This window comes from Leopardus geoffroyi, chromosome D4, assembly GCF_018350155.1.
Source record: "Leopardus geoffroyi isolate Oge1 chromosome D4, O.geoffroyi_Oge1_pat1.0, whole genome shotgun sequence".
Lineage (NCBI taxonomy): Eukaryota > Metazoa > Chordata > Mammalia > Carnivora > Felidae > Leopardus > Leopardus geoffroyi.
This window is the reverse complement of record NC_059342.1, coordinates 82,269,512-82,283,220: the sequence shown is the minus strand read 5'-3', so window position 1 is coordinate 82,283,220 and position 13,709 is coordinate 82,269,512. Positions and strand designations below refer to the sequence as shown.

General features: G+C 38.9%; 1 protein-coding gene across 5 annotated transcripts in view; it reads right to left on the bottom strand.

Moving 5' to 3' along the window:
- The window catches only part of RABGAP1 (RAB GTPase activating protein 1), a 180,730-nt gene that overhangs the window by 161,848 nt on the left and 5,173 nt on the right, over positions 1-13,709 (bottom strand). The window contains exon 1 of one of the 5 annotated variants that reach the window (XR_006710416.1): positions 8,430-8,507. The exons of 1 other annotated variant lie outside the window; for it this stretch is intronic. The gene's annotated coding sequence lies outside the window, so the exon portion shown is untranslated. Of the gene's footprint in view, positions 1-8,429; positions 8,545-13,709 lie in introns of those variants that run through there. 3 more of the 5 variants (XM_045469814.1, XM_045469815.1, XM_045469813.1) reach the window with 3 other exon arrangements.

Genomic DNA, 13,709 nt, shown 5'->3' with positions numbered 1-13,709 from the left:
TTTAAGTGGTACGGTCTAAGTAATGTGAGGAGGACAAATGACTAATATGCTATACTACATGCTGTGACTTGGGGAAGTGGATATGGATGACAACTGGAATGAAGAGACTCAAAAAGAACTACTCTTGAGTGTGCCTGGCTGACTCTTCATCAAATTTCCAACTGTCAAGCCCAAAGGCAGTTAACACTGAGCCAGAAAACATACCTCAGATTCCTTTTGGACCAAAACACTCTCTTATCACTTCCCTCTCAATACCCATAATTTTTGTTGTTCAACCAGTGAGCAAATGAGTACAACTTTGGGAAATCTTAAGGGGAATACTTAAATCATCTCGCTAAATATAAAGAGACAATACTACTTATTAGTTACTATGGACAATTAAATGTCCAATATGGTACTAAAAAGCTTTACACGCATTGTTTCTAATGTTCACACAAACTTTACCAGAAAGACATTAACTTCGTATGACAAATAGAGGCTTAGACTGATTCAATAACCTGCCTAGCTTCATAGATAAAACTGTGGATCTTGATCCAAATCCAGGTATCTAGGTGCTTCTGTCCTTTTCTGGAATGCATCTCTCCTCTTAACTCTATTCTCTCCCGAGTCTAATTCATCTTCTATGTAGCTACCAATTTTATCCTTCTAAAACACAGACCTGATAAGATTGCTGTCTGTTCAGAAAAAAACAAAAAGGAAGAAAAAGAATCAAGTCTCAAAGAGGCTATAACAGGTCAATCCTCTGGGTTTGTAGCCCTTTAAAATTAAAGTGGACAAAGAAGTTCTTTTTTTTTTAATCACACTATATTAATCTCAATTTTTTCTTTTTTCCTTGGCTCCAGAGTTTGTTTTCCTGCATTGGTTTTCACATGAATTTCTCATAGCCTAGCCCTGGGAAGGGTGGGACAAATCTAACAAAACTCAATGGAAAATCATCCCTTCTTTATAAAAGTAAATTCCTTTCCACCACTACTAATTGCTAAACAATAGATGTGTCTTTGTTGAAGTCTGACTCTGAATTTGAAGGCTGTTTCTTTGAATTATTTTTAGTGAGCTAAGAGAACCATATTAATTTAAGCCTTCTGAATAATTCCAGCTTATCTTAAAAAACCAAAAAAAGAAAATAAAACAATCATCTTGGGCCTACAGCACTTAAAAGCAAGAAAAACCGGCTTATCTAAAAGTCATCACTAGGCAAATTTTAATTTGCAATGCCTGTGACAATTCACTTCTTTAAACTATGAAGTGGCTCTTTTAGTTCAATTCCAGATAAACTAAAAAAGGATAATTTAATTATAGGAATACAGAAATTAGTAAGACAAAAGGATTTAAGTTTTTTAATTTTTAAAAAAATTTTACAGTTTTAATCTTTTTAAAGTTGTGGTTAAATATACATAACTTTACCGTTTTAGCCATTTTTAAGTGTACAATTTTGTGGCATTAAATACATCACACTTACGTGCAACTATCACCATCATCCATCCATTTTTTGAACTTTTTCATCTTCCCCAACTGAAAGTCTATATCCGTTAAACACCAACTCCCATTCTCCCAGGCAACCAACACACTATTCTCTGTCTCTATGAATTTGACTACTCTAGGTACCTCAAAAAAGTAGCGGAATCACACAACATTTGTCCTTTTGTGGTTGACTTATTTCATTTGGCATAATGTCTTCAAAGTTCATCTACATTATAGCATGTGTCCGAACTTCCTTTCTCTCTCAGGCTGAATAACATTCCATGGAATATACTACATTTTTGGGGTGCCTGGGTGGCTCAGTCGGTTGAGTGTCCGACTTTGGCTCACGTCATGATCCTGTGGCTTGTGGGCTCAAGCCCTTTTTCAGGTTCTGTGCTGACAACTCAAAGCCTGGAGCCTGCTTCAGATTCTGTTTCCCTCTCTATGCTCCTTCCCAACTTGCACTCTGTCTCTCTCTCTCTCTCTCGCTCTCAAAAATAAGTAACATTTTAAAAAAATTATAAATATGCTACATTTTGTTTATCCATTCATTGGTCAATACAAGTTTTTAAAGCCTAATCATGACATTATAGGATCTTTAGAATAAAACTCACAAAATCAATACAGTAAAGGGCCTAAGGAAGACAACCAATGTTTTCAGTTATTTCTCACTTTGTCATGAGTAATGAAGCTTTATTAAAGTTAATAGTCTGGTACAATATAAAAAAAAACAGAACTCCTCCTTGACATGACTCAAATAATGTTGTAGCTGCAGTTTTCTGATATGTGAAATGAGAGTACTGAACCTTTCTATTCTTTTATGAATGAGAGTAACCAGGAAAGTAGCCAGGCCAGGTGTTGTCCAGTCCTAATCCATGATGTAAGCATAAGCAGTTCCATTTCTGCAAATACAGAAACTAAGTCTTGGAGTATTCAGTAGCTTACTTTCAGTCATATACTAAGTAAGTGCAAGATCTGGGATATTACTGATTCCAAGTTCACACTCACTCCCCTATATCTTGATACCTCTAATGAAAGGTACAAGAGATAAGAAGATGAAATGTACACAAAATATTTCATTTAACTGAGTTGATTATTTGAATGCAATACTGTTGACACCTAAAAATACATAAATAAACCATGTTGCTGGGGGTGGGGGGGCACATCCGACTTTGGCTCAGGTCATGATCTCTCACGGTTGGTGAGTTCCAGCCCTGCATCGGGCTCTGGGCTGACAGCGCAGAGCCTGGAGCCTGCTTCAGATTCTGTCTCCCCCTCTCTCTCTCTGTCCCTTACCGCTCACACTGTCTCTCTCTCTCCCTCAAAAATAAATAAACATTAAAAAACAAAAACAAAACACACACACACACACACACAACAACCCATCTAGGTGATTTCCCCATGTTCCTGTGGATATTTTAGGAGACAGCACTTCAATTTTTTCCAGAACTCTAGGTAAAAGGACTTTATGCCACTTCAACACAGTAACTCTGAACTAAATATTTAAATTATTTGGATGCCATTTCCACAACAGAAACCTAACTCTGGGAACACAAGAAAAGTAGCTTAATGCTAATGTACTACTCATTCACAAAGTCAGATTGTATGTCTGACCTTTCTAATACACATTTGAAAAAAAAAAGTTTCCTCATTTTCTTCTTTCTCTGGAAATTTCTAAAGCATAATATAATTTACATTAGTGTTTTATAAGTCTAAAAATATGAACATTTTTAAAATTTCTATTTATTTTGAAAGAGAGATGGAGAGTAGGGGAGGGGCAGAGAGAGACAGAGACAGACTCCCAAGCAGGCTGGGCATTGTCAGCACAAAGGCTGATGTGGGGCTTGAACTCACAACCTGTGAGATCATGACCTGAGACAAAATCAAGAGTTGGATGCTTAACCACCTGAGCCACCAGGTGCCCCTAAAAATATGAATATTTTAAAGCAATGCAGGACTGCCCAAAGACTTTCCCTTATTTTAGGAAATTAGTCAATATAGTTCCTTCTCATCCACAGTGAAGATCTATTCCATTTAGAATGGCAACCTGTCTACACTTAAATCTTAAATGTTTATTTTATTCAATTGTCCTTAAATTATGTAAGTTTAATGCCAAGCAGGCAAATTAATTGATAGAGCCTAAGATAAATGCAGTAAATACAGTTTCTCTTTTCTGTAACTTCTTTTTGATTTTCAGGAAATGTGTGTAGACAAAACACAAATGTTTGGCACAGACATACATGTTTTCTGCACCTTCTGACACAAGGTGGCCCTGGTCCATAGTTATACAAGGGTGGTGGGACATTCAACAAGTGTGTTGTACAGAGCAACCAATACACATTTAGTGCACACCTTCATTCATAGCATCAGAATCGGCACTGTGTAAGATTTAAAATTTCACAAATAAGCCTTAAGAATACCTTCTTATTTTGGTATCTAATTTATGTTAATAAAAAATAGGTATCAAAAAATTCACAAATATTAAGTTCCACAGGTGTTTTTAAATCTGAAAAGATTGTTTCTCATAACCAACAGCAAAAAATAATTAAAAATAAAATTTGTTCCTGCTAGGAAACAATTTTTCTAAAAGAAATATTAGGTTTTGCGGTTAGACAGATTTCTGATTTTTCTTCAATTCACAAAGAATTCAACAGGTAGCTACAACAAGGATATAACCATTTCTCTCCTGCAGATATATCAGAGGTCTATTTATAGAAAATCGTGTGTCACAGCAAAAGAGATTTACATGACAAGTTCCTACTCTTACATTGCCAAAATCCGTTTATCAGCATACTTCAAGGGTATAAAAGAGTTTATTACCTCTATACTAAAAATATTAAAATGATTAACTTGTGGCTCTTCCCAGTATTATACAAATGCCCAACATTTAATCCAATTTAGCCTTGCATGCTGTCTCTTAATACCCTTGATATTTAAAATATATTCCCAAAGGAAGAGTTTGCCAATCAGTTCCTTTTTCTGATACAAAGGCCATCTTCTAAAAAAGGGAAATAAGGGGCGCCTGGGTGGCACAGTCGGTTAGGCGTCCGACTTCAGCCAGGTCACGATCTCGCGGTCCGTGAGTTCGAGCCCCGCATCAGGCTCTGGGCTGATGGCTCAGAGCCTGGAGCCTGTTTCTGATTCTGTGTCTCCCTCTCTCTCTGCCCCTCCCCCGTTCATGCTCTGTCTCTCTCTGTCCCAAAAATGAATAAACGTTGAAAAAAATTTAAAAAAATAAAAAATAAAAAATAAATAAAAAAATAAAAAAGGGAAATAAGATTATAACCAAAGGTTGTTGGTTATAATTACCAAAATGTACAAATAAGGAAATAGAAAAATAAATTTTAATAACAGTCAAATTAAAACTTTACAGTTAATAACATTGTTGTTAAAGTTATCATAGACACTAATTTGCTAACATACCTAAGTAAATGACAGACTTTAGTACAGAGAAGAATTTATTCCCAAAAAGATTAATAGATCCCAAGAAGCACTGATTTATAATATAAAAGTGAATGCAACCTTAACTAGAGATATGTAACAACCATGCATGAACTCTTGAGAGATATGGACCTCCAAATCTGGCAGCACAGCCATACAATTAAGAAGATACACTTCCTACTTTAGAGCCAAGGTCAAACAGACTTTAAGGTCAGGTATAAACTTAAAAATAAGGGCTTTATTTTTACTATTTGGTGATCCACAGAAAAGGGGATCTGGGGGGAAAGGTCAGGCCTGATAAAACTCTACTATGCTGGAAAGAACAATCTTCAAAAGAGTCTCACTGATTACTTCAAAGATTAGGGTTACTTTGGAAAGGGAGAAACTTCCAGGCTAAATTCTATAAACTAAAGTGGTCATGACTTGCAAACTGCCATATTGGCCAGTCTGTACAGGAAGAGAAACAAGGCTGTTAGGGTCAACAAAAGTGGTTATAAGTTTAAATATCTATCCAGTAGTGTTTTGACTTAAAAGTTTTCTAAAGAATCAAGATCTTTCAGAACAACACAGAATAGGAGGTGAGGGATTAGGGATGGACCAGGTAACCAATTTATGCAAAAAAGAAAGCTGTTTAATTGATGTACTGTTTTTTCATTGATACCCAGGGATGTTGAGTCCTTGGCCTTGGATTTTCTTTCTTTGGAATCTAAATCTATAGAAAATCAATAAAACAAGGCAGTTGCATACAAAGCACCCAAATGTCATGCCAAACTCTGCTTTATGCATGTTGGTTAAATTGGCAATTCTTTGATATTTGAGTTCTATCTCTGTGAAAGATTATTTAAAAGTTCATTTATTCCATACGCTTGAGAAGTATAATCATACCTAATTATATTGAAAACTACAAAGATATTACAGGCATGTATATGAACTATATATGAACTTCAGCACACTAGTGTCCAAAAGACAGTCAACAGTAGTGCTGATTTAAACAAATTATTTTCAGAAGTCTGTACTCAAAGGTCACTTGTGAAAACAATCACTGGGAAATGATGAGACCTTCAAAGTAGGCTATGTATTAGCTGGAAACATGCTCAATAACAGACAATGACTTCTTTTTTTAAAAAAAAATTGTAATATTTATTTTTGAGTGAGAGAGCGCGCGCGAGTGAGCAGGGGAGGGGCAGAGAGAGGAGACACAGAATCTGAAGCAGGTTCCAGGCTCTGAGCTGTCAGCACAGAGTCTGATGCAGGGCTCGAATGAACGAATCATGAGATCATGATCTGAGCCAAAGTCAGACGCTTAACTGACTAAGCCACCCAGGTGCTGCCCCAACAATGACTTCTTTAAAAGAGTTTGGGCCGTGAAGTTTAACTGGAAATACACTCAATAAAAGAAAATTACTTCTTTAAAGAATCTGGACTGTAAAGTTGAGATATATTTGTGGAAATGAGGTTTCTTCATGTACACAATGTGCAAAATACACATCTTTCAATATGCAATATGAAAGATAGGGGTTCCATCCCCACGTAGGGCTCTGTGCTGACCGCTCAGTGCCTGGAGCCTGCTTTGGATTCTGTGTCCCCCTCTCTCTGTGCCCCCCTCTCTCTGTGCCCTTCCTCGCTTGCGCTCTTTCAAAAATAAACAAACGTTTAAAAAAATTGTTTTTTAAATAAAAGATAGGAAACAGGTGTCTTCACTTTTACAGTATCCCACTGAACAACCACTTAATCCAGAGTAAGCATGTGTGACCTGCTAATAAAACACTATACAGGGTGCCTGGATGGCTCAGTTGGCTAAGCGTCTGACTCGATTTTGGCTCAGGTCATGATCTCAGAGTTCATGGGATAGAGCCCCATATAGGGCTCTGTGCTGACAGTGAAGAGCCTGCTTAGGATTCTTTCTCCCTCTCTCTCTGCCTCTCCCCTGCTAGCACATACGTGCATGCTCTTTCTCTCTCTCTCAAAATAAAAAACATTAAAAAAACCCCACAACATTATGCCAATGAGACCAATAAGCATATAGTTGGTAGGTTAACTATCCAAACAAATATATAACTTAACACCAATGACATAAGTTAATCAACAGTATGCTGAGTTATAAAACTGCAACAGTGAAAAGTGTGCCGCAACATAGCAGTTTAGTTTTAATTACGAATTTAATTTGTATTTAAGTTCCATGTGAATTTTAAATGTTACCAGTAAATACAAATCAATCATGGATTCAAATCTTATTAATGCAATCTAAGGTCTATAAAAGAAAATCATAAAGAACTCTTTCCCATATTCATTTTCAGTTTTTTAAAGGAAACTCCACCTAAAAGCCTTCAGTATATGTTAAAATAGCACCCTATACACACTTGAATTAAAGCCAACAGGTCCTTCATTTAAAAAGTTCAATGTGTACTTCCTTGGTATCTAAGTTTTTCAACTTTTCAAACATCAGTTTGTGACAAACAGTGCAATTCATCCTCCATTGTTTTCCTCTTTTTAAATAAAGCAGCTGGAAACAAACTCATACTCCACTATTCCGGTCACATGTAAGTGAACACAGGTGTTTATTTGAATGAAAATATCAAATGAATGGTGAAATCCTGTCCCTGACAGTTTTTTTTTTTCTAATAAAAACGACAAAAGCCACAAGATCGCAAATTCAAGTTGGAACATGATTTCAAACTAACGGAGCACTAGTAGCATGACACTTTGAACAGTCTCTTAAGACTCTTGCTTCTATGATAAAGGAATCCCCCAGTAACCCTCAGTACGGAGATGCCGTAAAAACAGGTGCAAACGATAACAGTCGGAATGCCAAAAGAGTAGGGACCAAAGTACTACGAGGCAATGGACAGCGAATACTTGGAAGTCTAGGGTTCTCCTCTGGTTCACCCTCTAAAACCCTGAAGGTTGCTAAGAATCAAAGACACAGCAATGAGGTATTGAGAACAGATACTTAAAGTACATGGGGCGAGTGAGACACTTTAACTGCAAGTGGGTAAAACGAGACCAGTACGAGTTGGCAGGCCAACGCTAAAAGAAAGCAAGTCTTTCAGATTCGGCGCAGCCCAGGAAGCTAGCCTGAGGCCCAAGCCAGCCGAAGTCACAAATACAGGCCCAGCTGGTAATGAGGAGAAACTGAGGCGTAGGGAGTAGTCAGATTCCCAAACAGGACCTGGCCCAAAACATTCAAGTCAAGAGACAATCCAGCTTTGCCCGGGGGTCAGAAGAACCGCCCCAAGTGCAGGACTCGGCAGACAAGACACCCACCCAGACAGGGGGAACCGGTTTGGGCAGGGGCTGCGGGAGCGTTCTCGCCTGCGCATGCGCCCTCTCCCCTCCGCCACAGCTCCCCCTCCCCCCAATCACGGCACCCTCAGAACCCGGCTCGTCGAGGGAGGTGAGCGCAATCTGCCCAGCCCAGCCCCGCGGGATGAGAACACAGCTTGGCTCTCCGCAGGGGCTGTCAGAGAATCCCCCGGGGCTTGGTGGATAGGAGGGTGCGAGGACGAGGAGGGGAAACGCGGCCCTACCCGACCCGCTGTCTCCTCCTCCGCCGCCCGCCGTTCGCCGTCCCGGAGGCTCCGCCGCCTGGGCCTCCCTAGCCGCCCTGCCCCCTCCCTCCCCACCCCCTACTCACGTGAGAACAGCTTCTTCCGCCCTCCGCCCCGCCTCCTGCCCCGTTTCATAGGCCCGCGGTTAAACAGAGTAGCCCCATTGGCCCAACAACAGGCGGTGAGGGCGTACTTCCTTTCCTCGAAGCCCCACCTGGGCTTTTACTCTGTTATGGGAGTCTGCGCCTGCGCTGTCAGTAATATTGAAACTGAACTTAGCGCTGTGATGTATCTGGGCTTGGACTGGCAGTGGCTATGTGACTATGTGAACTACTTCAAGGACTGGAAACAGCATGGCAGGGGAATCAGGCTAGGTAGCACCTGTTGCAGTGCTTTTGCCTTTTAGGCAAAAGGGGGTACACCCGCAAAGAGCAAGGAATCCCCTGCTCACCTTTCACGTTCACGTACTATTTCAGAAGCAGTCCTTGACAGTGTTACTTGACTGACCTCACCTGGCCTTTATTGAAGGCGCGCAATGTGCGAGATATTGATAGGTCTTTTTATGGTTATCTCATTTGACTTTACCACAAACCCACGAGAATGTTACGATTTTTCTTATTTTATAAAGGAGTCCGGCCTGAGTAATACTTCAGTCTAAAAGGCAAAATTTTTGACTCAAGTCCAAGGGCTACTGGCTACAACACTGCTGCCTTGAGGTACTTGAGACACAGGGAAGAGGTCAACAATAAACAAGATTGTTTTAGAGTATTAGATTCAAAGATGGGGCTAGGATTTTATTTTAAAATTACTCAAAAGTGGGAAGCCTGGCTGGTGCAGTCCATAGACTATGCGACCCTTAATCTCAGGGTTATGAGTTCAAACCCCACGTTGGGTGTAGAAGATACTTAAAAATAAAATCTTAAAAAATAAAAATTCAAAAGTGATATATAAAGCAAAAGGAACAGAATGAGATTTAAAGCTTCTGTCCTGAATGAATTTACAATGTAGTTGGTAACAAAAACAGTGGCTCCTAAAGGTGTTACTTAAGTCATGATAGTTTACAAACTAATTCTACAGCCTATCCTTCACTCTTCCCCTTACTTTATTCAAATAGCCTATGCTCTTTTCCTGGTGAATGAGTCATGTAATGTTTTCCTGTGGATAATGTACCCAAATCAACCAGAGAAAAAGCAAAAACGTGCTCTGTCGTAGTCCTTCCTCTTTGTGACTTGTCTATTACAATAGACTTGGCTGCAGTCCCACGGGAAAATTGCTTTGTTCCTTTTCTCCTTATACAGTTATATAATAATACACACCCATTTTAAAGTAGTATCAAATAATAGATGTAGTGTTTGGAAATCCCCTGAAATCCTGACACACTTTTAATATTTTGGTGGCAATACCTTCATGTACTCTGATTCATATGTATACCCCAAATATATATGTAAATCTTAACAAAATTTTTAATTAAAATTTTATTGTAGGTTCAGTACAGTGTGCCTTGGAGTAAAATAGAAAATAGAGACAAACTGCAATAAAAAATAAAACATAACATTCCCACCAATGTTAATACTGTAATGCATATCCTTTGATGCCAACATAGTTTTTGAAAAAATGAGATCACAGTTTAGCAATCTGCTTTATTCAATTAACAATATCCATCTTACCATTTCAGTAAATTTTCCTCTCATCTAATTCCTAGATCACATTTGATTTTTTATCAACTTAAAGATATTTTTACAGTTGGCTTTCCCAAATCAGTAATATCATTTCCATAAGTTTTCCTCTCATCTATTATCTACGATAATCAAATATTCTGTTGACTGAAATATATTTTTTATTTTTTTAGTTTTTTAAAAAAAATTTTAACGTTTATTTATTTTTGAAAGACAGAGAGACACAGAGCGTGAATGGTGGAGAGGCACAGAGAGAGGGAGACACAGAATCCAAAGCAATCTCCAGGCTCTGAGCTGACAGCACAGAGCCTGACATGGGGCTCGAACCCACAAACTGTGAGATCATAACCTGAGCCGAAGCCGGATGCTTAACCAACTGAGCCACCCAGGTGACCCTGAAATATATTTTTTAAAGCTAGTTTTCCCAAATCAGTATCCAATCCAGGGCCACATACTGCATCTGGTTGTTCTATCCCTCAAGTATTTTTTACTCAAGCACTTAAGGAAAATATTAAGATACTGGCTTACTCAAGAATCAGGCCACTTTAAGTGCAAAATTTCCCACCCTCTAGATCTGAATGGTTGTTTCCACAAGAGATCATTGCATTTGTTCCTCTAGACCTGTTATTTCCTGGAAACTGGAAATTATACTTCAAGGCTCAAATGGATTAATGTGGTTTGTTGGAGCCAGAATGGGAAAGTCTGTGAATGCTAAAACTGAAAAAAGGAAATTCAATCTATGCACACGTGTGGCCTTAGAGGTTTTCAAGGACAGTGCCAAATATCTGATTTGGATTTTCTGAAAGATCATTCTGGTAGGAGTAGAAAAGGCAAAATGGGGTAAATGGGACAGTTTGGAGGCTGCCTAAGATCAGAAAGGCTTGAGGGGCACCTGGGTGGCTCAGTCAGTTAAGCATCCGACTCTTGGACTCTTGGTTTTGGCTCAGGTCATGATCTCATGGTTTGTGAGATCCAACCCTACCTCAGGCTCTGCACTGACAGCAAGGAGCATGCTTCAGATTCTCTCTCTCCCTCTCTCTGCTCCTCTCCCGCTCACGCATGTGCTCTCAAAATGAATAAACATTTTTAAAAAATAAAGGCTTGAATGATGAAGAAAGGGGATGGGATTGGCGTGGGGTGTGGGAAGAGGGCTAAAGTGGTGTTTTAAACAGAAGTCGCTTCGGGGCGCCTGGGTGGTTCAGTCAGTTAAACGTCCGACTTCAGCTCAGGTCATGATCTCGCGGTCCGTGAGTTCGAGCCCTGCGTCAGGCTCTGGGCTGATGGCTCAGAGCTTGGAGCCTGCTTCCAATTCTGTGTCTCCCTCTCTCTCTGCCCCTCCCCTGTTCATGCTCTGTCTCTGTCTCAAAAATAAATAAACGTTAAAAAAAAAAAATTAAAAAAAAACAAAACAAAAAAACAGAAGTAGCTTCATGTTTGCTGATTCTTTCTTCTGCCTGCTCAAACCTGATTTTGAAACCTTCTAATGAATTTTTCATTTCTACTATTGTACTTTTTAACTTCAGAATTTCGTTTTGGTTCCTTTTATAATTTCTGTATCTTTAATGCTATTCCCATTTTTCATAGTTTTTCTGACTTCATTCATGTTTTCTTTTAACTCAGTGAGCAACTTCAAGACTATTTAAAGTCTTTGTCTAGTAAGACATAGGTCCAATCTTTCTCAGGGATGGTTTCTGTTCATTTATTTTGTTTCTCTGAATGGACCATACTTCCCTATTTGTATGACTTTTTATTTTTTTTGCTGAAAAATGGACATTTGAATCTTATAATGTAGTAACTGTGGAAATCAGATTCTTCCCCTTTCCCAGGAATTGCTGTTTTTGTTTGTTTTATTGTTGAAGGAAGTCTCTGTGCCAGGGATCAGGATCAGCCTAAGGTGAAAGATTAAGGTCTTCTCAGTTCTTTTCTGAATCTGCATCTTTTCCTGGTTATACATGGTGGCTTTCTAATTTTCCCCATGTAAGTGATTGCTTTTGAATGTCCTAATCTTTAAATGTCTGGCTCCGAAGTGTAGTTGAAGGGAAAAAAATCAAACAAAAAAACAAAACAGGAGCTGTTCCTTCAAATCCCATAGAGCTAGCTTCAGCCAATGAGGGTTGAAACATTGGCAGCTATTCTGTGCCTGAATCTCAGAACTCAAAAGGAGTGATCAGCAATCAAAACACAGAACTCCGGTATTTGGCGAACAAGATTCTTATTTCCCACCACGGCTCCAGCAAGCCACACCAGGAATGTGAACGTGGCTGCCTGCCACAGGGTTGAGGGGTAGGAAACAGGGAGGTGCTATTACACTAAAGTCTGACATTGACTGAAATTAACCTCAATTTACCAACCAAACTTTCCCTTGGAAGATGCAAGAATTCAAGTGGACTCCAGAGTTCCAAAATAGTTATTTCGGACAGTTTCTGCCAGTGCAATTGTTGTCTAGGTAGAGAAATGGATTTCCTGTGCTTCCTACTCCATCTGAGGAACAAAAAGAAAAGAAAAAAAAAACAAAAACAGAAATGTGAACAGTGAATAGAGCCTAAGGGATCTGTGGGACACTATCAAGAGAAACAACATACCACTGTGGGAGTCCCAGGAGAAGAGAGAAAGGGTAGAAAGAATAATCAAACTGTAGAAAGTCCAAGAAAAGAGAGACTCTTGAAAGCAGCAAGAGAGAAGTGGTTCATTACATATAAGGGATCCTCAATAAGATTATCAACCAATTTCTCATCTTTAACCTTGGAGGCCAGAAAGCAGTTGGGTTAATGATATTCAACATGCTGAAAGAAAACAACTGTTGATAAAGAATTCTCTATCTGGCAAAACTGTCCTTCAAAAATGAAAAAGTGGGGTGCCTGGGTGGCTCAGTCAGTTCAGTGTTCAACTCTTGGTTTCAGCTCGGGTGGTGATCTCACAGTTTTGTGAATTCGAGCCCTGCGTCTGGCTCTGTGCTGGTGGCGTGGAGCCTGCTTGGGATGCTTGCTCTCTCTCTCTCTCTCTCTCTCTCTCTCTGCCCTTCCCCCACTCATGCGGTCTCTGTCTCTCTCAAAAATAAACTTCAAAAAAAAAAAAAAAAGAAAAAGAAATTAAAATAATCTCTGATTTTAAAAAAGCTAAGGGAGTTTACCAGTAAACCTGCCTGTCAAGAAGCATTAACAGCAATCCTTTAGGTTGAAATGAGGTAATACTTCAGGCTGAAATGAAAGGATGATCAAGAGTAATTTGAAGCTATACAAAAAAATAAAGATCTCTAGTAAAGATAAGTGCGTGGGGGATTATAAAACTAAGTATTGTTGTAATTACAATTTGTAACTCCACCTTTTCATTTTCTATAGGATTTAAAAAACAATGTATTAAAATATTAATCTATGTTATTGGGCACACAGTATATGAAGATATAATCTGTAACATCAATAATAGAGAGGGCGGAGTTATATTGGAAAGGTTTTGTGTGCTATTGAAGTTGGTATCAATTCAATTAGATTGTTATAACTGCTGTTAAATGTAATTCCCATGACAACCACAAAGAAAACATCTATAGCATATACACAAAAGGAACGAGATGAATTAAAACTTTTAA